The 24,020-nt window shown below is 38.8% G+C and overlaps 1 protein-coding gene across 7 annotated transcripts in view; it reads right to left on the bottom strand.

Moving 5' to 3' along the window:
- FAM168A (family with sequence similarity 168 member A) overlaps positions 1-24,020 on the bottom strand; it is a 202,341-nt gene that overhangs the window by 123,804 nt on the left and 54,517 nt on the right. The window contains exon 1 of one of the 7 annotated variants that reach the window (XM_027562956.1): positions 1,340-1,364. The exons of the other annotated variants lie outside the window; for them this stretch is intronic. The gene's annotated coding sequence lies outside the window, so the exon portion shown is untranslated. Of the gene's footprint in view, positions 1-1,339; positions 1,365-24,020 lie in introns of those variants that run through there. 7 annotated transcript variants of the gene reach the window in all.

Raw genomic sequence — 24,020 nt, 5'->3', positions numbered from 1 at the left:
ACAGTAGACCCGGAAATACATGGCACTCGAAGTTGTGAACCATTAACTCAGCCTTTGTACCCCCACTTTCTCTACAGAGAGCAACTTGGAACAACAAAATCAGGACTATAGCATGGGAAGGAAACTCTCAGAGAGAACAACTCCATAGCTGTGTCTGCAAAAATGATGTTAGGAGAAAAAAAAACCAGCAGAGAAAGCAAGTGAAAAGGAAATAAGAGCTCCCTATGGAAAGAATTAATCAATGAATATTTATTAAGCCCTGACCCATCCCACATGAACTATGCTACCCTCAGGGATCTTTTCTCTCAGATCTCCTAAGAATAGTCATAGCCATTTACTTAGCACTTCCATTTACCTGCATTCCATTTATATTAGCTAGTTTCTTTATCAAACCAAATCTGTTACTGAGGAATTAATGCCTCCATTTCACAGAAAATTGAGGTTCACAGAAATTCACTTACCTAAAATGGTGGATCGCTATTGTTGTCATTGTGTATTACTATTCTCATTTTAATGATGAGGAAACTGAGGCTCAGGGAGTATAAAGAACTATTAAGTTATTAAGTAGAAGAATAGGGTTTTGCCAGGTGGCTCTGTTTTTAAAGTGAAAGTGAAGTCACTCAGTCGTGCCCGACTCTTTGTGACCCCATGGATAGTAGACTGCACCAAGCTCCTCCGTCCATGGGATTTTCAAGGCAAGAGTACTGGAGTGGGTTGCCATTTCCTTCTCCAGGGAATCTTCCCAACCCAGGGATCAAACCCAGGTCTCTCACATTGTAGACAGACGCTTTACCGTCCGAGCCACATCCCCTTTCTTGTTTGATGTTAAACCACAAAAAGGAAAGTAAGATTTCAACTTTATTGAGTATGCAGTTAAAAATAAATGACATGTACAGACTCCTTCTTCAGTTCCTTCCAAAGAATAAATGTCATCATTTCTGAAAAGCAGTTAAGCAGCAGCCCTTACTGCCAAAAAAGTCAAAGGGGAATCCTAAGATCCCCTAGTCAACGGAAGTACCAAAAGACATCAAGGATAGGTAACATTGGTCCAAGGGCTTCTCATTGTCAAGATGAAATCACACTCCCATGTCAACCAATCTCAGTGGGCATCCCAATGGATAATCACAAAATAACCAGCAGAATAATTTGATAAGCAAATCCTGACATCACTGGCTTCTTCCAATGCTTTTAATGGAAAGCTTTTCTTGTAACAGTGTCTCTCCCAGGCTATGAGCAATACTTTGACCCTTCAAGCAGTGAGACTGGCATCAGGGTCCTCAGCTCTGCCTGACTGATGACCTGAGAAAGAACAACTGACTCTCAATCCTAAGTAACTTACCTAAAAGCTTTGTGTGTGCTGGTCCAGAAGCAAGAAACACACCAGTCTCACAAATTTTGCTTCCTCATAATAAATTGGTCTATCTACTTTTAGGTCTCAGAAAAGGGAAGAAACCTAGAAGAGCAAGAGAAAAGAAGCTTAATGTTTCAGGGAATGTGTCAGAACTCTTCTGTAAACTGCTAGTGTGGGATTAAAAAAAAAAAGAGGAAGAAGAATACTCTGCTGCCAGACAGCAACTGCTTCATAAACCAGGTGTCTGAAGCACAGGCTCAAACTGGTTTATATAAAAGGCCAATTACTAGCAAACTCTATGATTGTAGCCTTGCAAGGATTACTATTTTGTTCTGTTGTTACTTGTCCAGCCCCAAACAGCCAGAAACAGCAATCAGTTTCACAGATTTCTATTGCTATCTGCTAACAAAAACTCTGTGCTTGCTCTCATATGCTGGAGAAAAGAGAGAGTACTGTCCTGTTCAAGTTTTAGAACAGTCAAGCCTGGACTAGCTTTGCTACTTACTAGCTGTATAACTTTGGTCAAGACCCTCAGCATCAGTTTCTCTATCTGCAAATGAGATTTTTTGGTGGGGGGTGCTGTGCGGCATGTGGAATCTTAGTTCCCCAACCAGGGATTGAACTTGCAACCCCTGCAGCACAATCATGGAGTCTTAACCACTGGACCATATAACGACAATAAAGCTTAGTCTCCTTTTTCTTCTGAGGAATATACTTAAGTGCAAAGTACCTAACTTAGATTTCAGACTGTCACCCTTTAGAAAAGGGAATATGTTTAATTTCATTGTTGTTCAGTTTCTAAGTCGTGTCTGACTCTTTGCGATCCCATGGACTGCAGCACACCAGGCTTGCCTGTCCTTCACTATCTCCTGGAGTTTGCTCAAACGCAAGTCCATTGAGTCAGTGATGCCATCAAACCATCTCATCCTCTGTCACCCCTTCTCCTCCTGCCCTCAATCTTTCCCAGGATCAGGGTCTTTACCAATGAATCATATCTCTGCATCAGGTAGCCAAAGTATCAGAGCTTCAGCATCAGTCCTTTCCAATGAATATTCAGGGTTGATTTCCTTTAGGATTAACAGATTTGATCTCCTTGCTATCTAAGGAACTTTCAAGAGTTTAATTTTATAGAACATATGAATATTAAAAGAAGAATGTTTTTCCTGTCCTTACTCTAGTATCTAATGCAAATATGCACATGAAAGAACAGGACAATAGCACTCAATAAGATTTGGATGTCTAGCCCCAATCCTTTTCAAGACAGTAAGACTGAAGTCAACCAAGAGCAACACATAATTTTCCCTGTATTACAGAGACTTTCCTTCATTCAAACAGTATTTACTAAGCAACTCTTGGGTGCCAGGCCCCTTCTGGATTAATGCAGATACAGAGACAAATAGGACAACTTTCCAGCCACTACCAAGCTCATGATGCAATGAGGAAGACAAATATCAAAACAGATTATTAGAATATAGAAATCGTTAATTTTTGCCTTATAGCTCTAAACTGATTCTTCATTGTTCTATTCAGTGACAGTGCACTGGACTCTGCAGACTACCTTGCTCCTTTCCCAGCTGGTTCACATCAGATTCTGCCAATAGAAAGTACTGGAACAAGGCCACAAGGCTAAGAGAGAAAGAAGTGGCTTTTTCTAGTGTTTTCTAGTTCTAATGTTTTCCTATACGGCAGCAAGCAGATCAGCACACAGAGAGCCATGGCAGATTTCAAGACAGTGGCCCTCCAGGTTCTGAGGCAAGCAAGCGCCAGGCAATTTCTTCTCTACAGCAATAAGCAGCATGTTCCTATGACTGTATTCCATACACTCTCCTCAGAATCTTGGCCTTGTGGAGCTCTCTTTCCTTAAGCTTTTAAGTTCCTTCCTTGTTTGCTTTTCCCTCAGCCCTAAGGATGGTACTCTTAGTAGTTCACTACTTTTTACCTATTTAACAATTCTTTACATTAAATTTTACCCATTCAAATTGGTGGTGTGACTTCTATCATTTCAACCAGACCCTGACTGCTATAAGTAGGAGAAATGCTATGATACTGACCATGGAGTCCAGCCTCTACATTTTACAGATAAGAAAACTACAGTTTCAAAGATTGAAAGTAATCTGCTCAAGGTCACACAGTGGTAGAACTGAAACTAGAACTCCTGTATCCTGACTCTCAATAAATAATAAACATGTATCAGATACTTCTGTGTCCAGGCTCTATGTTGGCTGTTGAAAACACAAAAAGATGAACTATAACAAATCTTTGCTTTCAGATGGCCCACTGTCTGGTCAGGGAGACAGACACTAAAAAAAAAGAGCACTCTAGGGAGGGGTGACAAGCACTAAGACAAAAAGAAAAGAAATTACTAGATCTTCGAGGCTAGTAAAAGATGCGTCCTAGGTGGTTTCATTTTACCACACTTTACTCTCTAAGCTGAAGGATTCCGAGCTGAATGGAAAGTTAACTTGACAATAAATCTATAATCAAGGCTTAAGAAATGCAAGTAACCAGACAATAAACATCCATTCTGGGCACAATCAGAAATATCACTAATGGTAAATTCTTCTAGAAACAAATTAAGGATGAACATCTGTCAGTATGAAGTTAGGAGGGTACCACACTGGCTTTTAAAGGGCAACAGGATTCAGAGAAGTATCAGGTATCAGCCTGGGAAGACTTTTTAGAGGAGAGTGTAATTATACTACCTAAGCTCTGAAGAAAGGTGAGCGAGACTAGAGAGGAGATACAGACTGCTTCAGAGAACACTTGCATAGTAGGAAGGATACACCTATGGTGAGCAGATGCTGGCACAGCATGGTAGACAGAAAGGGGCCTTGAGAGCCCTAGACCAGAGAGAGGTCTGGTTTATGTTACTTTTTTGTTCTAGCTGAATCAAGTTGCCTGCTGTTCCCCTCAAAACAACAAGCTCTTTCATCTTTCTGGGATTTTGAACATACTGTACCCTCTGCCTACAGTGCTCTTCATTTCCTGTCTATCTAAAGATCTGACCTTCCTGAGAGATACAAATCAACTGTCTTCACAGTAAAGTTTTCTCCAGTCATTCCCTGTACCCTTGATCTGAGCCGAATAAATCATTCCCTGATGAGCACTTGTATATCTCTCAATTATAGCATTCTTACACATAATGTGTATTATTTGTGTATCCTTTCCCAATTAGAGTATGAAACTCCTAAGCAAAATATTTCCCAGGATCTATTATTGTTCTTAGTAAGCAGAAACTCAATAAAGGTACACAAAATTGTTCTACGAAGCTTGTCTACACAAGCTTAGCCTTCAAGCCCAAGAATGAATGGATCTTAGAGCCTTAACATTCCCTGATTCATGATGGATTCCTGGAGTTCAGAACATTTTGGCTGTACTAGAAACTCAGTTATTTCTACTTGAGAGCTTAAATATTTCCTTGTGCCAAACTGGCAATGCAACTGTATCTTTAGGGCTTCCACTACAGGAATTAAAGTTTGTTGCAAGTCCAAACACTACAGTTCTTTAACGTCCTTTACATAAATTAGAAAAATAGACCAAGAACTCCAATCAGCTGAACTCTTCCTAGGGAAGAAGACCTGGCTGTTTATTAACAGTTCAAACTACTGCTGTCTAATACCCATGTGGCTAGCATATTTTCTCTTTTGGCAGCCCATTCATATTGGGGGAGGAAGTATCTGTTGCAATCAGAGTAGGAATTAGAGTCAGAGGTACAGAATAAGACCAGCTCTGCCACTCTTTATTTTGCTAAGTGACCTTGGACAAGTCATTTAATCTCACTGAGCTTCAATTTCCCCAGGTGGGAAATTGGAAAAATATTACCTGTCCCACTGGGCTACCATAAGGATCAAATGAGGACTATTCCTTATTGCACTCAACTCTAATCTAATGATTAACCTTGTCTTTCTGGAACACACAGAAAACTAGGAAGTAAGTTTAAAGAAAGCCTCTTTAGAACCAAAATAACTGCCTCTCATTCTTCACACTTTATTACTGATACCAGTAGAGTTCCTGGAGCCTCAATCTTCCTTTAAAAACATCTAATAAACTCATAATGCGGGAGCACCACAGTTGAAGGCAGGGTTACTATACTGAAAATAAGAGTGTTAAGTAAAGTGAACATTGAGGGCCTACCCGCCGCCTTTCTCCTCCACTCAGCTTCCAGATCAGCATTATAACCTCAAGGAAGGAGGCTAGAGGATCCTTCCAGAGAATCTAACCAGCGCTAGTGGAAAGACCTAATGACATTGCAGTTGTGCCACAAACAGCCCAGGCAGATAACCATTAGGATGAGGTCCAAAATCAGTAAACTCCACCCAGGTATTTAAAATTTCCAATTAGCTTTTTAATAACCCCTTTTAAAATATGAACAGTCAAGGACTGTCAGACATCTGGGGAAAACTCCAGCATGAAAAGCAGAATTCAGATCCTATTTATAGTGAAGAGATTTGAGGATTCAAATGAAAAGTTATTTGAAAGAAGCATAATAATTAGCTTATCTTGACCAAAGTTTGCCAGTGATTAAAAAATCAGATCAGACCAGATTGGACCCTGGTGGTCCAATGGTTAGGAAGCTGTGCTTCTACTGAAGGGGGCCTGGGTTTGAACCCTGGTTGGGGAACTAAAGATCCCACAAGCCATGTAGCACAGCCAAAAAAAGAAAAGATCAGGTGGACTTATGCCATCAAGCTGATTAATAAACAGCTCCTTCCAAACTTAATGGTTCATTTTACTGATGGCTAGTCATTTCATCAGGGACAAGAGGCATATAACAAAGTATTGATAAATTTGCTAAGTCTGGCAAGGTGTAATATTGTATCTGTGCTTTATTTTTCTAATTCTAAAGATATCAGTTGTTGAACAGATCTACATAAAGATGGTTTGAGGATCCCAATGAAGGCACTAAAATAAAGAAATCAATGGGTCATAAAAGCATTAAGAGACATCACTGATGCCTACTAATCACTGATGCTACATGTTGTTAGACTTCTGTATGTACAAAATTCTAGATGAACCTAGAGGAGGGAAGTCTCCCATCCCATGCACCTCACCTTCGAAAGTCAGGGAAGACTTCATGGAAAACCCAGTAGTTGAGAAGAGTTTTCAAGAAAGAGTAGAAATTGTCAAGTAAAACAGAAGAACAGGAAAGAGTACAACATAGCAGAAAGACTATCATGGATCAGAACACACATACGGGTGGGGGGTGGTTAAGAAGCTGTAAATAATGCAGTGTCAGTACCGCAAAAGTACGAGAAGTAGGAGAAGGCAGGGATCAGATCAAGGAAGACCTAGTAAGTGACAGAAGGAGTTCAGACTAATCTGAAGGCAACTGGGAGCCAATGAAGAGTTTTAAGAGCAAATTAAGATGACTAGATTTTAATTTTGGAAAATATCACCCTGATGATGATATAACAGATTTTAGGAGTGGAAAGGGAAAGGCTGGTGGCTGCAATCTTCCCAGCTACATACTGTTTCTAAAAGGCAGCTCTCCTGCTTACAAACCCAGGTTCCGCTCTCAGCTTACTGTGAAGCAGATTATTCTCTCTCTGATACCAGTAGATAACTAGAGACACTCTAATGATCCCCCTGAGGAAACTAGCCTACCAAGGCCTCCACCACTAGGTTCTTTCTTTTTCTCTCCTAAGGTCTTCTTTAAAGGCACAAAGACTGTGTTAGGTTACACAGTATCAGAGTATGTCTCTCAATCTGGTTTTAAGGAAGGTACGCATGAACCCCAAGCCCCTACCTCCCAATTCCCAATGATTATGGCAATTTTCTGCCACTTCTCAGAGCTATATTAAACTAACACACACATAAACTAACATGCACACATGAACACACAATCATTCATATACATGTCCGGTTTTTCCATGTACACTCTTCAGGAAAATGGGAGGAAAGACGGAAAGGAATATTTAACAAGCACCAACTTAATGCTTGATTCTTTCCTCATTTCTTTCATTTACTGTCTCAGTACTCACTACAACCTTGAACAAAGTAGATATTTATATTCTCATTTTTAGAGATGAAGAAACTATGGCTCAAAGAGAATAAATGACTTACCCAAGATCACAGAGCAGGTATAAGGCAAAGCTGAGGTTTGAAGCCACGTGTCTACGGGTTTACCAAGACTTTTCTATCGCCTCACTCTAGGTTTCTCTGTACCTTATTTATTCATTACTAAATCTCCACTTAACTCAGTCATTGAACTGCATTATACCAAGCTACTCACTGAACAGATCAATGATCTGGAAAAACAACCAAACAGAATAACCAAGTACAAATGGAAAACTTGGGCAACAGACACAGTTACCAGAAAGAAAAGTGGGAAGAAAAAAAGAAAACAAAAAAGAAAATCAGCAGCAGCAGCAACACTGAGTCCAACAAGCTCTTAGGAGCCCTAGCTGATACCAGCAAATACAGATATAGCCAAAACTCATGTTGACAAATTTCCATTTCTAAATTTTATCTCCTCCATGGCCAGCCCCAGCAGAGTGCCCAGTCAGGCACACATCACAAAATGAATTCCAATAACCAGATGCAATCTCTCCCTGAGGCATTCCCACTTTTACAGAACCACTAGAGAAAGCTTTTGTTCTCCATTTGAACAACTGTCTACAAGCCCTTGGTGGTAAAGGGAAATTGTATTTGAGAAGCAGATGGCTTGTCAAAGAGCCTAAAACCTAAGGTGAAAAGGAAGCAATTCACTAAAACCAAGCTTTCCAAAAGAGAAACCACATTCTCTAAGGTGACAAAGAGTGCTGAAACAGTTATATGACTTGCCCTCCAAACACGGCGTCCCCAAAGCACTTTATAGCAGGGGCAGAAGCCAAGACTAGCTCTAGCTGCACTGGCCCGTAGATATTATCATATCTATGTGTTTCTAAAAGCAAGAATCACTTGTTTGCAACAATAAGTGCTTGGTTATGGAGATTTCATTATAGAAGGATCTTGTTATGGAAAAAAGATTGTATCAATGAGATCCTCAATATAATAAGGAAAGAGAGAAGGAACTTCAAAGGTTAAACAAGATAATTTAAGTAAAGAGTCTAGAAATTGAGCTGGCACACAGTAGACGCTTAATCAGTGTTTGCTGGAGTGAACCGAAGAAGAGAAATTAGCATTCGTTTAGTATCTTCTGATTAATAAAAATGACCTAAACAGCTTTTGTATACTTTACCTCATTTAATCCATAAAACAATTCAGAACAAGTGTTAATTATCCTCATATATATATAATATAATATATATTATATTATATATATATAAGACATTCAAAAAAATTAAGCAACTTGCTTGGTCTTGGTCATTTAGTTATTAAGGGACAAAAACTTGGGATTTGTTCATGGTATCAGAAAGTTACAAACTGAGCAAAAATAAGTAAATAATGCCATTCATATTTGTTTTAAAGTTTTTCACTGCACAATAAAACAACTGGAGGTAAACAGTGGACTCAGAATTGGAATGACTGAGTGTTGGTCTTAACTGTGCCAAACTGCTATGCAGTTTAAGTCTCTTCCCCTTTCTGGATTTTAATTTTCTCACCTAACTTAACAGTGGTACAACATTTAATTTAAAGATGAGTTAAATTATCTTGAAATTCCAGAAATATCATATATACAATCGAGACTCTTTACTGGACAAGAAATTTTCCCTTATTGCCCAGTGTTCACTCTGCTCTTCCTCTGGCTATGTGTTCAGGACTAACAGCTTACCTCCATCTGTCCATCAGCCATTTGTAAGCCAGAAGCATCCTTTATGTACAGCTTACCACCTGTGCTGGATGCTTCATTATGTGTAAAGCTGATACCATACTTTGCTGGAAGCCTGGTGCACAAATGTTACCTGTAGATGAATAAATCATTCCAGTTGTGTTGGGTTGCAACTGTAAGGGCAGCAGCTGTGGATCTGAAAACAGATGGTCTTACAAGGATGGAGGACTTGGCTCCTATCTGATTCTCCTAAGGCAAGCAGGTTTGGGTCAGCAGGAAGCCTGGCTGGGAAGTGCTGGAGTAGAGCTAGCATTCGGTAATGAGGAAAGATGACAGAAATGCACACGCAGTTTCTTTTCATAATAAATGAATATATTAATTTGAATATATCTGTAATTACCAGAATCCCAATCCCTTATTTTTATACCTATTCATCAACTTCTAAATCATTTTCTTTTCAGTCCAACTCTCTTCCTTGATTTTTCAATACAAAGGTGAGTTCAGGGAGAATGACTAGCAGAGCCCAGGCACAGGAATAGAACTTTAAGATCTGCTGACTAAACCACTTGAAAAAAAAACCAGAAAAACAAACTGAACTTACCAGATGACAGTAAAATAAGTTTCTATGACACAGCTGACATAATAGAAGACATGCGGTAAATATGTATTTAACAAGGTAATGTGCCAGACAACATTCCAGGTATTGTACATACATTCTCTCATTTAATTCTCAATAGGCTTTATTTTCACCCCACTCCAGTACTCTTGCCTGGAAAATCCCATGGACAGAGGAGCCTGGTATGCTGCAGCCCATGGGGTTGCTAAGAGTCAGACACGACTGAGCGACTTCACTTTCACTTTTCACTTTCATGCATTGGAGAAGGAAATGGCAACCCGCTCCAGTGTTCTTGCCTGGAGAATCCCAGGGACAGGGGAGCCTGGTGGGCTGCCGTCTATGGGGTCGCACAGAGTCAGACATGACTGAAGAGACTTAGCAGCAGCAGCAGCAGGCTTTATTTTATTACCTCCATTTTGTAAATAAGGAAATTAAAACTCAGAAAAGTCAAGGATTCTGCCTAATCACACAGTAAATTAAGTGACAGGAATCAGAAATGACTCACCAGGGCTAAATGATTTCAAAGCTCTAAGCATTTTGTTTGTCAACCTCTTGTCCAATGAATAACAACCTTCTTGCTGCTCCTCAAACACATCTAGTTCACTCCTACCTGTGGACCTTTATGCCTGCTATTCCCTCTGTCTTCCTATTTTCTCATTGTTTGCTACTTTAGATCATTCAGGGCTCTGCTCAAATGCCATCTCTTCAGAGAAGCTTTTCTTGATCATCCCCCCAACATATACTGTTCCCTTACTTTGCTTTATTTTTATTATGGCATTAACATTATATTATTTATTAGCTTATTTATCTGTTTACTGTCAGTCTCCTCCACTAGAATGAAAGGTCTTTGAAGACAAAGACATTTTCTTGGTCACAACTGTATCCCCTGTGCTTAGAACAGTAACTAGTACATTGCAGGTGTTCAGCAAATATTCAATCAATCAATCAATGAATTCTATGTGATCAAAATCACAGAGCTCTAGAATGGCAGTGTAAAAAAAGTACTTGTTACATATTATAAGGAGCACAGGCTTTGTGATCAGGCAGATCTGGGTTCTATCTTCTAACTGACTAAGACTGTGTGAATTTGGACAAGTCTCTAAACTTCTTTAACCTTCTCATCTGTAAAAATAAGTCCCATAGATCTATTATGATGATTAAATGCAATAAACACATGAAAGTGCTTTGTACAAACTATATAATGTGTTATATAAATATATGATGAGATATTATTACAATGAGAAAAAGTTTAGAGACAATCTTGTCAAGCCTTTCACTTTAAAGATCACCCTAAGGCCCCCAAAACTGTCCCTAGAACTAAACAATACTTAGACTCTAGGTTCCCAGGCAACCAAGCTGGGACACCTGCCATTATCCCTACAAATCACTTGACCTCTGCTACTTCACTTTTTCTTGATTCTTCTTGCACCTCACTGGCTACTCCTTTGATCTTCTCAAACACCACCGTCCCACCAATGTCAGCACGTCCAGGGCTCAGATGTCAGATTTCTTTTCTGCTCTCTCTATACACATTTCTTGGATGATAACATCTACTCAATGGCTTTACATATACTGATTTCCATTTCTGACCTGAATTTTCCTGAATTCCAGACTTGCATATTCAACCACCTATTCAACCTCTCCTTTTGTCTGTCTTACAACCATCTGAAATGTAACATGTCTAACACCAAATACTTGACCCTTCCTTACAAACCTGCACCTGCCAGTCTTTCCCATCTCTGTAAATAGCAACTCTAATCTTACAGTTGCTTAATGCAAAAACCTTCCATTGACTACTTTCTTAACTCAGTGAGGAATATTCTTTCCCTCCTTGCTGTTCATTTACTAACCAAGCATAACCCCACCCCAAGGATTTAGTGTTTATAATTTTCTCTGCCTAAAGCATTCTTCTCTCAAATTATCAATATGATGAGTTTCTTTATTTCATAAGATATCTGCTCAAATTTCACTTCACCAAAAAGGTCTGGGTCAACCAGTCATATCTTAACTATTAATAGATCCCTCCCAGGAATTCCCTAGCAGTCCAATGGTAAGGACTTGGCGCTCTCGCTGCCAGAGACCTGGGTTCAATCCCTGGTTGGGGAACTAAGATCCCACAAGCCATGCAGCATGGCCAAAAAGAAAATAAATAAATAAAATAGATCCCTTCCTTTCAATAACTCCCTTTCCCCATATATTGCCTAATTTTTCACATCTCTGCCCACTAGATTGCCAATGAAATCAGGGACTTTATTCACTGCTATATCCCCAATGCCAAGATCAAATTGTATGTGCTCTATAACCCATAACATTAACAATTTAACCATTATTTTTTATTAATATCTTATGTCCTCAATCTAGCCTTCCCCTAAACAGACTAAACATTATTTTCAAATGAAAATCTCTATTCTAGATATCCTGAGAACTTTCAATTTAGTTAGTGATAATGTAGAAGTAACTAAAAAAGGAGAGATTGATAAAATGAAGCCCTATTTTTCTTCCTTTGGGTTTCTCTTATAATCAGCTAACAAATCAGCAAGTATTAATAGGCACATCTTTGGGTTCAGACCGTCACCTTATTAAAGAGGGATATAACCTAGCTACATAGTAAAACACAGAGAGATACGTAATAATAGTAATAAGATGGGCAATAAACACATGAAAAGATAGCATCATTAGCCATCAAGGAAATACAAATCAAATCGCGAGATACCACTCAGTTCACATTCACTAGTATGACTAAAATAAAAAAGACAAGTGGTGGAGAGAATGTGGAGAAAGTGAAACCCTCATATGCTGGGGGAATAAAATGGTACAACCACTTGAGAAAACAGTTTGGAGTTCCCCGAAGGGTTAAACATAAACTTATAATATGATCCAGCAATTCCACCCCTAGAATTCCTCTACTCTAAGGAAAATGAAAACATATAACATATATCCACACAAAAATTTCAGGTACAAATGTTCACAGCAGCATTATTCACAACAGCTGAAAAGCATTAGCTGATGAATAGACAAATAAACTGATCAATTTATTAATTTAAATTTATTTATATTTATATATTTATAAATATTTATATATTAATTTATATTAAGTTTATTAATTTATTGATTTAATTTAACATTAACTGATGAATAGATAAATATCCATATACTGGAATACTCTGCAATAAAAAGGAATGAAGTATTGATACATGATACAACATGGATGAACCCTGAAAACATTACAATGCTTAAATGAATGAAGTCTGGTCATAAAAAGCCAAATATTTTATGATAACATTTATACGGAATATCCAGACTAGGCAAGCCTACTGTAGAAGACCGATTAGTGTTTGCCTAGGGCTGTGGAGATGGGAGAAGCGTGGGGTGACTGCTAAAGGGTATATGTTTCTCTGTGGGATAATGAAAATGTTCCAAAACTTACCGTGATGATGGCCGCACAGTTTCATGAATAAAAAGGCACTGAGCTGTATGTTTCAAATGGGTGAACTGTATGGCATGTGGATTATAGCTCAATAAAGCTGTTACTAAAAAACTTTAAGAATGTAATCTGGGGGTTGTTTCAGGTTCCATTTATCAACATTCTTACTATTTACAATCAAATGAACATTTATTGAAAGCCAGTTAACTCCTTCTTTACTCAACATACCAAAAAGCCCGTGAGACAGGAGTTGTCACCTCACCCATTTTGCAGTTCATAAAAGTTAAATGAATTAAGATCTAATACTTTGGCCACCTGATGTGAAAAGCCGACTCATTGGAAAAGACCCTGATGCTGGGAAAGATAGAAGGCAGGAAAAGGGGATGATAGAGGATGAGATGGTTGGATGGCATCACCAACTCAAAGGACATGAATCTGAGCAAGCTCCAGGAGTTGGTGAAGAACAGAAAAGCCTGGCGTGCTGCAGCAATGAGGTCACAAAGAGTCAGGCATAACTAAACAACTGAACAACAATAACAAGATCTAGAGAGAGAATTATCAACAACCTGAGATATGCAGATAATACCACTTTAATGGCAGAACGTGAAGAGGAACTAAAAAGCCTCTTGATGAAGGTGAAAGAGGAGGGTGAAAAAGCTGGCTTAAAATTCAACATTCAGAAAATGAAGATCATGGCATCTGCTCCTATCACTTCATGCCAAATAGATGAGGAAAATGTGGAAACACTGTCAAATTTCATTTTCTTGGGCTCCAAAATTACTGTGGATGGTGACTAGAGCCACTAAAAGACGCTTGCTCCTTGGAAGAAGGGCTATGACCAACCTAGACAGCATATTAAAAAACAGAAACATCACTTTGCTGACAAAGGTCCGTATAGTCTAAGCTATGGTTCTTCCAGTAGTCATGTATGGATGAGATGTGGACCATAAAGAAGACTGAGTGCCCAGGAATTGATGCTTTCAAACTATGGTGCTGGAGAAGACACTTGAGAGTCCCTTGGACTACAACCACTTAACCCTAAAGGAGATCAACTTTGAATATTCATTGGAAGGACTGAAGCTGAAGCTCCAATACTTTGACCACCTGATGTGAAGAGCTGACTCACTGGAAAAGACCCTGATGCTGGGAAAGATTGACAGCAAGAGAAGGGGACAACAGACGATGAGATGGTTGGATGGCAATACTGACTCAATGGACATGAGTTTAAGCAAACTCCAGGAGATAATGAAGGACAGGGAAGCCTGTCATGCTGCAGTCCATGGTGTCACAAAGAGTGAGACATGACTTAGCAACTGAACAAGATCTAGAGTAAATTATCAGAAGACAAGAGTTGGTCCTACATTCATGATCGCCAAATCTAAGGCTCTTTCTCACTCTCATCCCCAACTTCTTGCTAGGAAGTATAATTAAGACCTAGCTGTCAGTTCAGTTCAGTTTCTCAGTTGTGTCTGACCCTTTGCAACTCCATGGACTGCAGCACACCAGGCTTCCCTGTCCATCACCAACTTCTGGAGCCTACTCAAACTCATGTCCATTGTGTCAGTAATGCCACCCAACCATCTCATCCTCTGTCGTCCCCTTCTCCTCCGGCCTTCAATCTTTCCCAACATCAGGGTCTTTTCCAATGAGTTAGTTCTTCCCATCAGGTGGCCAAAGTATTGGAGTTTCAACCTCAGCATCAGTCCTTCCAATGAATATTCAGGACTGATTTCCTTCAGGATGGACTGGCTGGATCTCCTTGCAGTCTGAGAGACTCTCAAGAGTCTTCTCCAACACCACGGTTCAAAAGCATCAATTCTTCAGTGCTCAGCTTTCTTCATGGTCCAAGTCTCACATCCATACATGACAACTGGAAAAACCATAGCTTTGACTAGATGGACCTTTGTTGCCAAGGTAATGTCTCTGCTTTTTAATATGCTGTCTAGGTGGAGCATAGCTTTTCTTCCAAGGAGCAAGTGTCTTTTAATTTCATGGCTGCAGTCACCATCTGCAGTGATTTTGGAGCCCCTCCCCCCAAAAATAAAATCTGTCACTGTTTCCATTGTTTCTCCATCTACTTGCCATGAAGTGATGGGACCAGATGCCATGATCTTAGTTTTCTGAATGTTGAGTTTTAAACTAACTTTTTCACTCTCCTCTTTCACTTTCATCAAGAGGCTCTTTTGTTCTTCTTCGCTTTCTGGGATACGGTGGTGCCATTTGCATATCTGAAGTTATTGATATCTCTCCTGGCAATCTTGATTCCAGCTTGTGCTTCATCTAGCCTGGCATTTCACATGATGTACTCTGCATCTAAGTTAAATAAGCAGGGTGATAATAAACAGCCTAGACATACTCCTTTTCCTATTTGGAACCAGTCTGTTGTTACATGTCCAGTTCTAACTGCTGCTTCTTGACCTGCATACAGAGTTCTTAGGAGGCAGGTAAGGTAGTCTGGTAGTCCCATCTCTTTAAGAATTTTCCACAATTTGTTGTGACCCACACAGTCAAAGGCTTTGGTGTAGTCAATAAAGTGAAAGTAGATGTTTTCCTGTAACTCTCTTGCTTTTTGTATTTTTCTACATCTAGGTTGAACATCTGGAAGTTCACGGTTCATGTACTGTTGAAGTCTTGCTTGGAGAATTTTGAGCATTACTTTGCTAGCGTGAGATGAGTACAATTGTGTGGTAGTTTGAACATTTTTTGGCATTGCCTTTCTTTGGGACTGGAATGAAAACCGACCTTTTCCAGTCCTGTGGCCACTGCTGAGTTTTCCAGATTTGCTGGGATATTGAGTGCAGCACTTTCACGGCATCATCTTTTAGGATCTGAAATAGCCCAACTGGAATTCCATCACCTCCACTAGCTTTGTAGTGATGCTTTCTAAGGCCCACTTGATTTCGCATTCCAGGATGTCTGGCTCTAGGTGAGTGATCACATCATCATGGTTATCTGGATCATGAAGATCTTCTTTGGACAGTTCTTCTGTGTATTCTTGCCACCTCTTCTTAATATCTTTTGTTTCTGTTAGGTCCATACCATTTCTGTCCTTTATTGTGCCCATCTTTGCATGAAAAGTTCCCTTGGTATCTCTAATTTTATTGAAGAGATCTCTAGTCTTTCCCATTCTATTGTTTTCTTCTATTTCTCTATATTGATCACTGAGGAAGGCTTTCTTATCTCTCCTTACTATTCTTTGGAACTCTGCATTCAAATGGGTATATCTCTCCTTTTCTCCTTTGCCTTTCGGGTCTCCTCTTTTCTCAGCTATTTGTAAGGCCTTGTCAGACAACCATTTTGCCTTTTTGCATTTCTTTTTCTTGGGGATGGTCTTGATCACTGCCTCCTATACAATATCATGAACCTCTGTCCATAGTTCTTCAGGTACTCTATCAGATATAACTGAAGTATAATTAAGACCAAGCTGTAGCATTTATTCATAAAGGCCATAAATTAATAAGCTAAGGACTAAGAGATCATAAGAAAAGATTTAAAATCACCCTTTAACAGAATGATTATCAAAATTGTATATCATAAAATCTAATATCTCTACATTTAACTAATTGGTCAGCAGTACTATGCTTCATGAAAAGAGAGTTGGCTGGATCTGATTTCCAAGGTCACCAATGTGGGGAAAAAGAAAGAGGGAGAGACAAAAAAAAAAAAAAGTCCACAGCATTCCCGAACAAGCCAATGAAAAGTCATTAGCACTTCAAAAGGATTTGCACCTGACCTTGGTGATTCCCAAACAAGACATCTTAATAACACTACTAAAAAGCACTTATTAAAAAGCTAGCTGTAACAAGGAAGTTTTTGGGGGTGTTGGAACTATTCGGTACCTGGACTATGGTAGTGGTTATACAAACCTATGATTAAATTATGACACAAAAAGATCAAATTTATTAAGATAAAAGTAGAATTTAATAAAAACTACATATATATTTTAAAAAATAAGATTTTATGTATCAAAAGACATTATCAACAGAGTAAAAAAGGCAACCTATAAAATGGAAGAAAATATTTGCAAATCATATATTGATAAGGGATTAAAATCCAGAACATATAGGTGACTCCTAAAACTCACAACAAGAAAAACCTGATTCAAAAATTGGCAAAGAATCTGAAGAGACATTTTTCCAAAGGAGATATACAAGTGGTCAACAAGCACTGAAAAGATTCTCAATATTACTGATCATTCAGTTCAGTTGCTCAGTCGTGTCCGACTCTTTGCGACCCCATGAACTGCAGCACGCCAGGCCTCCCTGTCCATCACCAACTCCGGGAGTTCATCCAAACCCATGTCCACTGAGTTGGTGACGCCATCCAACCATCTCATCTCTGTCGTCCCCTTCTGCCCTCAATCACTGATCATTAGGGAAACACAAATGAAAACCACAATGAGATACTATCTCACACCCATTAGGATGCCTATTACCAAAAAGACACACACACAGAAAATCACAAGTGTTAGTGACACTGTGGAGAAATTGGAATCTTCACGCACTATTGGTGGGAATATAAAATGGTACTGCTGCTGTGGAAAAACATTATAGTGTTTTCTCAAAAAATTAAACACAGAATTACATATGATCTAGCAGTTCCACTTCTGGGTTTATACTCAAAAAAAATAAAAGCAGGGTCTCAGAGAGATGTTTGTACATCTGTGTTCATAGTGGCATTATTTATAATAGCTAAGAACTCAAGTATTCATCAATGGTGAAGGGATAAGCAAAATTTGGTATGTGTTTGTATATATACACATACATACACACACACACACACACACACATACACAATTATTCAGCCTTAAAAAGAAAGGAAATTCTGACATACAGTATAACATGGATGAACCTCGAAGACATTATGCTAACTGAAAGAAGCCAGTCACAAAAAACAAATACTGTATGATTCCACTTACATGAGGTACTTCGAGTAGTCAAAATCACAGAGATAGGAAGCAGAAAGGTAGTTGCCAGGAGTTGGGGGATGGGTCACTGGGGGGGATCAATGGGTATAAAGTTTCAGTCTTGCAAGATGAAAGAGTTCTGGAGACGGATGGTGGGAAGGTTGTACAAGAATACCAATGTACTCAGTATCACTGAACTGTACACTTAAAAATGGTTAAGATGATAAATTTTATGAAATGTATTTTTTGCCACAATTTATAAATAAATAAGCAAGCTAGCACATGTGGTAATCTTACCTCAAGTAAAATGTAATAGTTAACGTTTATGAGTGCTTACTGTAAATGAACACATTATTTCACCTGACCCTGACCATAATCCCAACTATTATGACCTCTCTTTCACAAACGAGAAGGCTAAGACAAGTAAAGTCAACCCAATTGCTCAAGATCACATAGTTATTAGGTTGGTGCAAAAGTAATTGCGGTTTTGCACTGCTGAACTTTGCTTTTTGATACTGGAATACATTCTTAAATAAATGTGGTTATGTTATACATCATTTTAATGAGCATTTCTTACTTTATGTCTTTTTTTTTTGCTAATGAGTTGTTACTTACTGCTCATTTTAGATTTATTTTAGACTAGGTAAATGATGTTAGGACAAAAAGCAAATCTGAGCAATTTTCTTATTCAAGTTCAAAGTGGGTAGTAAAGCAGTGGAGACAATTTGCAACATCAACAATGCATTTGACCCAGGAACTGCTAATGAACACACAGTGCAGTGGTGGTTCAAGAAGTTTTGCAAAGATGACAGCCCTGAAGATGAGCACAGTGACTGGCCATCACAGTTGACCATGACCAACTGAGAGGATCATCAAAGCTGATCCTCTTAGAACTACAAAAGAAGTTGCCCAAGAAATCAATGTCAACCATTCTACAGTTGTTTGACATCTGAAGCAAACTGGAAAGGTGATAAAGCTCGATAAGTGAGTGCCTCATGAGCTGACTGAAAATTCAAAAAAAAATCATCATTCTGAAGTGTCTTCTTCTCTTATTCTACACAACAACCAACCATTTCTTAATCAGATTGTGATCTGTGATGAAAAGTGAATTTTACATGACACCAGCAATGACCAGCTCAGTGGCTGGAATAAGAAAAAGCTTCAAAGCACTTTACAAAGCCAAACTTGCCTCAAAAAAAGGTCATGGTCACTGTTTCGTGGTCTGCTGCTGGTCCGATCCACTACAGCTTACTGAATCCTAGCAAAACCGTTACATCTGAGAAGTATGGTCAGCAATTAATGAGATGCACCAAAAATTGCAATGCCTGTGGCTAGCACTGGTCAACAGAAAGGGCCCACTTCTTCTCCATGACAACTCTCAACAGAACGTCACACAACCAATGCTTCAAAAGAGGGTAGGATGATTTGAGAGAAAAGCACTGAAACATACACATTACTGTACATAAAACATATAGCCAGTGGGAGTTTGATGTATGACACAGGGAACCCCAAAGCCAGCATTCTGTGACAACCTAGAGGGGTGGGATAGGGAGGGGGGTTCAAGAGGTGGAGGACATATGTATACCTGTGGCATAGAAGCTATTACAATATTGTACAGCAATTATCCTCGAACTAAAAAAATTTTAAAGTTATACATCACTTTGGAAAAAACAAAATGTTGAACGATTGGACTACAAAGTTTTGCTTCACCATCACATTCACCTTACTTCTTGCCAACCAACCACCACTTCTTCAAGCACTCAAAATCTTTTTGCAAGGGAAAATGCTTCCACAACCAGCAGAAGGCAGAAAATGCTTTTCAAGAGTTCATCAAATCCCGAGGCATGGATTTTTATGCTACAGGAATAAACAAACTTATTTCTCATTGGCAAAAATGTGTTGATTATAATGGTTCCTAATTTGATTAATAAAGATGTGTTTGAGCCTCGTTATAATGATTTAAAAATCATGGTCTGAAACTGCAATTACATTTGCACCAACCTAATAGTTCCCTGAGACTAAATTCAAACTCAGGCAATCTGACTCCAAAGCCCAGGCCCTTAACCACTATACTACAACATAAAATACTATATAAAATATTGCAGATAGAGGTTGACAAAGAAAACTACTCAGGCTAGTCCTGATAATCTAAGGTTTCAATTGAAGAGACCCACATTAGAAGCAAACAGACTGTACAACCAATATAGAACCATTGTGGAAACATCAAAATTGTTCTTCTAAAACAAAATAAAAACTACATCATTAAATGTAATTGGTTCCACAAGTACAATAACCCCATGCCCAAAAGCAAAATAATGCAGTTCTATATCATCACAGGCAGGAAACACACACACGTCTACTAAGACCCCAGTCTCCAGCATCCCAATCTCAATACCGTAGACTCAAGTGCCACCATCCTACTTTGGTGGCATTTTGTACTTTTGAGTAGTTTTCATATTTACTCTGGGCAACAGGCTGTCCCCTTTAGCCCAAGACTCTGCAGAACAAACATCACACTTTGTATCTCCACCCCACAAACATATGCTAGAACTTAACTCCATTCCCAATACTAAGCAAATCTCCCTTGTTTCTATTTAAGTTATTTATTCCCTCATATCTCACAGTTTATAAGACTTATGTGCCAGTGCTGATTTATAAGAAAAGTAGATACTTTAAAAAAAGAAAAAGAAGCACAATAAGCCAAACTAAGTGCCAACAGCATGAACAGGGGCCTAAGGAGAGCTTGAGGACAGAAGAGAGGGTACATGGAACTAACCTTCTAATTTTCTGCACAATCGGTACTCACTACTCAAGGGAAGACTCCTCAGCCCATGAGTTCCTTTCTCTGTTGCTTCTGTCAAATAAACCTAATACACCAAATAATAAATATACCTGTTAGCTGAACTGATTACACCCTAGGCCACATCTAATTCTCCATGATTCCTTGTAAAAATATCTTAGTTTTTCCAGGAATTTTAATCCGTTCTTTAAACAGAATCCCTGATTAAACAAAGTGACAAGAGGTTCATATTTCAACCAAACTTAACTGAGCACCTACTATGTTTCTGAATTAGATTTTTCCACAGGAGGTTTTTCATTTAATCCTAAAAGAGAATCCTTTGATTTAAGTATTACTGGCCGCCAACCCTTTTTTTTTAACCGCCAATTAAGACAAGAATCATGCAGTTAAATTTCAAAATCTCACAACTAAAAAGCAAAGGGGAAAAAAGTAGAGGAGTCAGGATTCAAACGCAGACCTTGTATTTCACCTCTCTGAGCCTCAATTTCCTCATTAGCAAAGCAGAAATGTTATTTATCTTCAAGACTTGACAGAGGAACTATAAGCAAAGCACTCAGATAAGTGGCTGCTCCTCAACAAATGTTGGGTTTTTTCCCTTTCTTCCTTCATGATTGAAATGTCTCATCTGTTGGCTTATCCCAAACAAAGAGCGATTTTTAAAGTTTACACTTTATTTTCCTTAGCTCTCTTATTAACTGGGTTTGTCTTGGTCCTCACAAGGATGTTCATAATCCGGGGATGTCTCAGGAGCAGTTCTGGCTCACCTAGCAGCTGGGATGCTTGCAGTAGAGCTCTTTTTGCTCAGAAACTTGCATAAAATCTACTTCCTCTCCTCTATTCTCCCTTAGACAAACAGACACATATGCAGGTGGAAAATTTTTTTAAGCCATAATTAGCTTAATTAACATAAAGTGACAGAAATAGAAAAAGCCACAGTGTTCTAGCCAGGCAACAGGCTGCAGGGGAAGCAAGAATTCTCTGGCTGGCAAAGTGAGAGGAGAAACAAGTATCTACTAGGGAGGAAAAGAAATCACTGCCATGTGGTGGGAACCAGGGAATGTCTAAAATGGATGGTCAGCACCAACCATGGGGGCCCTCATCCCTAGTCCTCACGGTGGGGCAGGTGGTTTATCAAACACAAACTCACACCAGATGAAGGTCTGATTATGAGCTCCTTGAGGGCAGAAATTATATTTACATCTAGATATATTTACATCTATAATTTACATCCCCAGGCATAGAACCTGGCATAGAGAAGCACTCATATTTGAATACATAAATGACTGCATAAATGAATAAAGTCAGATTGAATGGGTTTATCCATCTCACAAGGGAGGGTTCCTATAAGCATCCATGATGCAATCCGTGATTCCTCATAAACACTCACACACACAAGAGCATGGTGCATCTGCAGGCCATCCACCCAAGAATTCAAGATAACCCACAACTGTTTCTGGGAAAAAAAGAAAGACAGCAAATCCCAAATAAAACCTTCCAGCAGCTCCCCACTACCTTCAGAATAAAGACTATACACCTTCATTAGCATGTAAGACCTTTCTGTAAACTGGCTCTTGCCTTTGTTTCCAAATAAACCTTTTCAAGAACTCTGAGCACCTGCCAAACAAGACGCCCGCTGCTCCTTAAATATGGCCTGTGTTCCTACTTCAGCACCTTTGTTGCTGTAGTTTCAGTGAGACTCACCACCACCAAAATTTGGTCTACTTAGGTTCCATCTACATACATGAAACAACTCTAGTTCCATTCAGTTTTACAAAATCTGTTATAATCGTCCCAGACCACAGCATTCCTCTCCTTTCGACTTGAGGTAGTAATATCCATAGTTTTTATCCCATATTCAACAATACAATGTTGTTATCTTTATACAGACGGCATACATCCACATACAGATTAACACAAAGGTATGCTGTGCTTCTTCGATCAATAGCTCTCATAATAGCAATAACATATCTGTCTTACTCTATTGCCAGTGGCTAGAAAACCAGCCTGTATCTAGTAAATGCTCTTTGTTCATGTGAAAATTGAACATCTTCCCCCATTTTAAAGTGGAAATGCCAACTTATGTAACATTATATCATTATATAATAAAAGAATTATCAACTTACCAGCTTTCTCATCAATTTTATACAGTAAGTGCTCTAATTAATAATGGCCAGAAATATTTACAAGTTTTTAATCTCCAAACTTCTTTTGGAATCAAAGATAATATTACATTGTATACAGTGAGGTTTCAGGCATAACTATGTTTTTACTATAAAAACATAGTAAAACTAGTAAAAACATAGAAAACTAGTAAACTGTGAACGCTCTAAGACAGCAGTAACTGTTTAACCTAGCAGGTGGTAATCAAGTATATTCATTCATCTTTTAAGACTCATAAAGGTACGAAACTTTTCTTGAATCCCTCTCCCCACTCCCAGAACTGACGAATCTACTTCTTCCTTTGGGTTCCACTTTACCACAGATATTACCTGACCCAACCCCAAAGCACTAGATATATTTCTATCATAGCACCTATTACACTTAATTATACTTCCTTACTTACACGTCTGTCTACCTACTGGTTCACCCTTCTAGATGTGTGCTTTCCCATACATTAGCTACATGTATCTTCTTCAATTAAATTTACATTAACTAAAACTAAAATTTAAAATTCAGTTCCTCAGCCTCACTAGCTACATTTCAAGCACTCAAGAGCAACAATATGGCTGGTGACTACCACACTGGACAACCCAGATACAGAGTATTTCCATCACTGCAGAAAGTTCAATTGGACAGGGTTGTGTCTAGATCATATGTATTTTCTGAGGAACACACAGTCTAGAGGGCAGTTTGGCAGGAGCCCTAACTAATTTATTTCTGTATCACAGCACCTTGCACTTATTAAATTCACAGTAAATGTCTCTTATGAATGACACTGGATAACAAAGAGCTTGGTCCACCTTTCTTATTACCACAGGCCAATAGAGTCTCTGCTTCATGAGTTCAATGTCCCTTCTAGGCTAGAATCAGTATAATTACCCACCATCATCTCAACTTGAGGAAAGAGGTAGGAACCACAATAGCTAGAGACAATCAGAAAGTCTTTGTTCAGTCGCTCTCTCCAAACCAAAGCTCCACTATTGAAGAAGAAGAGGGTTTATTTCCTGCTTCAAGTTTGGCATGTAATTAAACTATAGTTGATTCTATTAGGA

Source organism: Bos indicus x Bos taurus, chromosome 15 (assembly GCF_003369695.1).
Source record: "Bos indicus x Bos taurus breed Angus x Brahman F1 hybrid chromosome 15, Bos_hybrid_MaternalHap_v2.0, whole genome shotgun sequence".
NCBI lineage: Eukaryota > Metazoa > Chordata > Mammalia > Artiodactyla > Bovidae > Bos > Bos indicus x Bos taurus.
The sequence above is the reverse complement of the archived record's forward strand: the minus strand, read 5'-3'. Positions and strand labels throughout refer to the sequence as shown.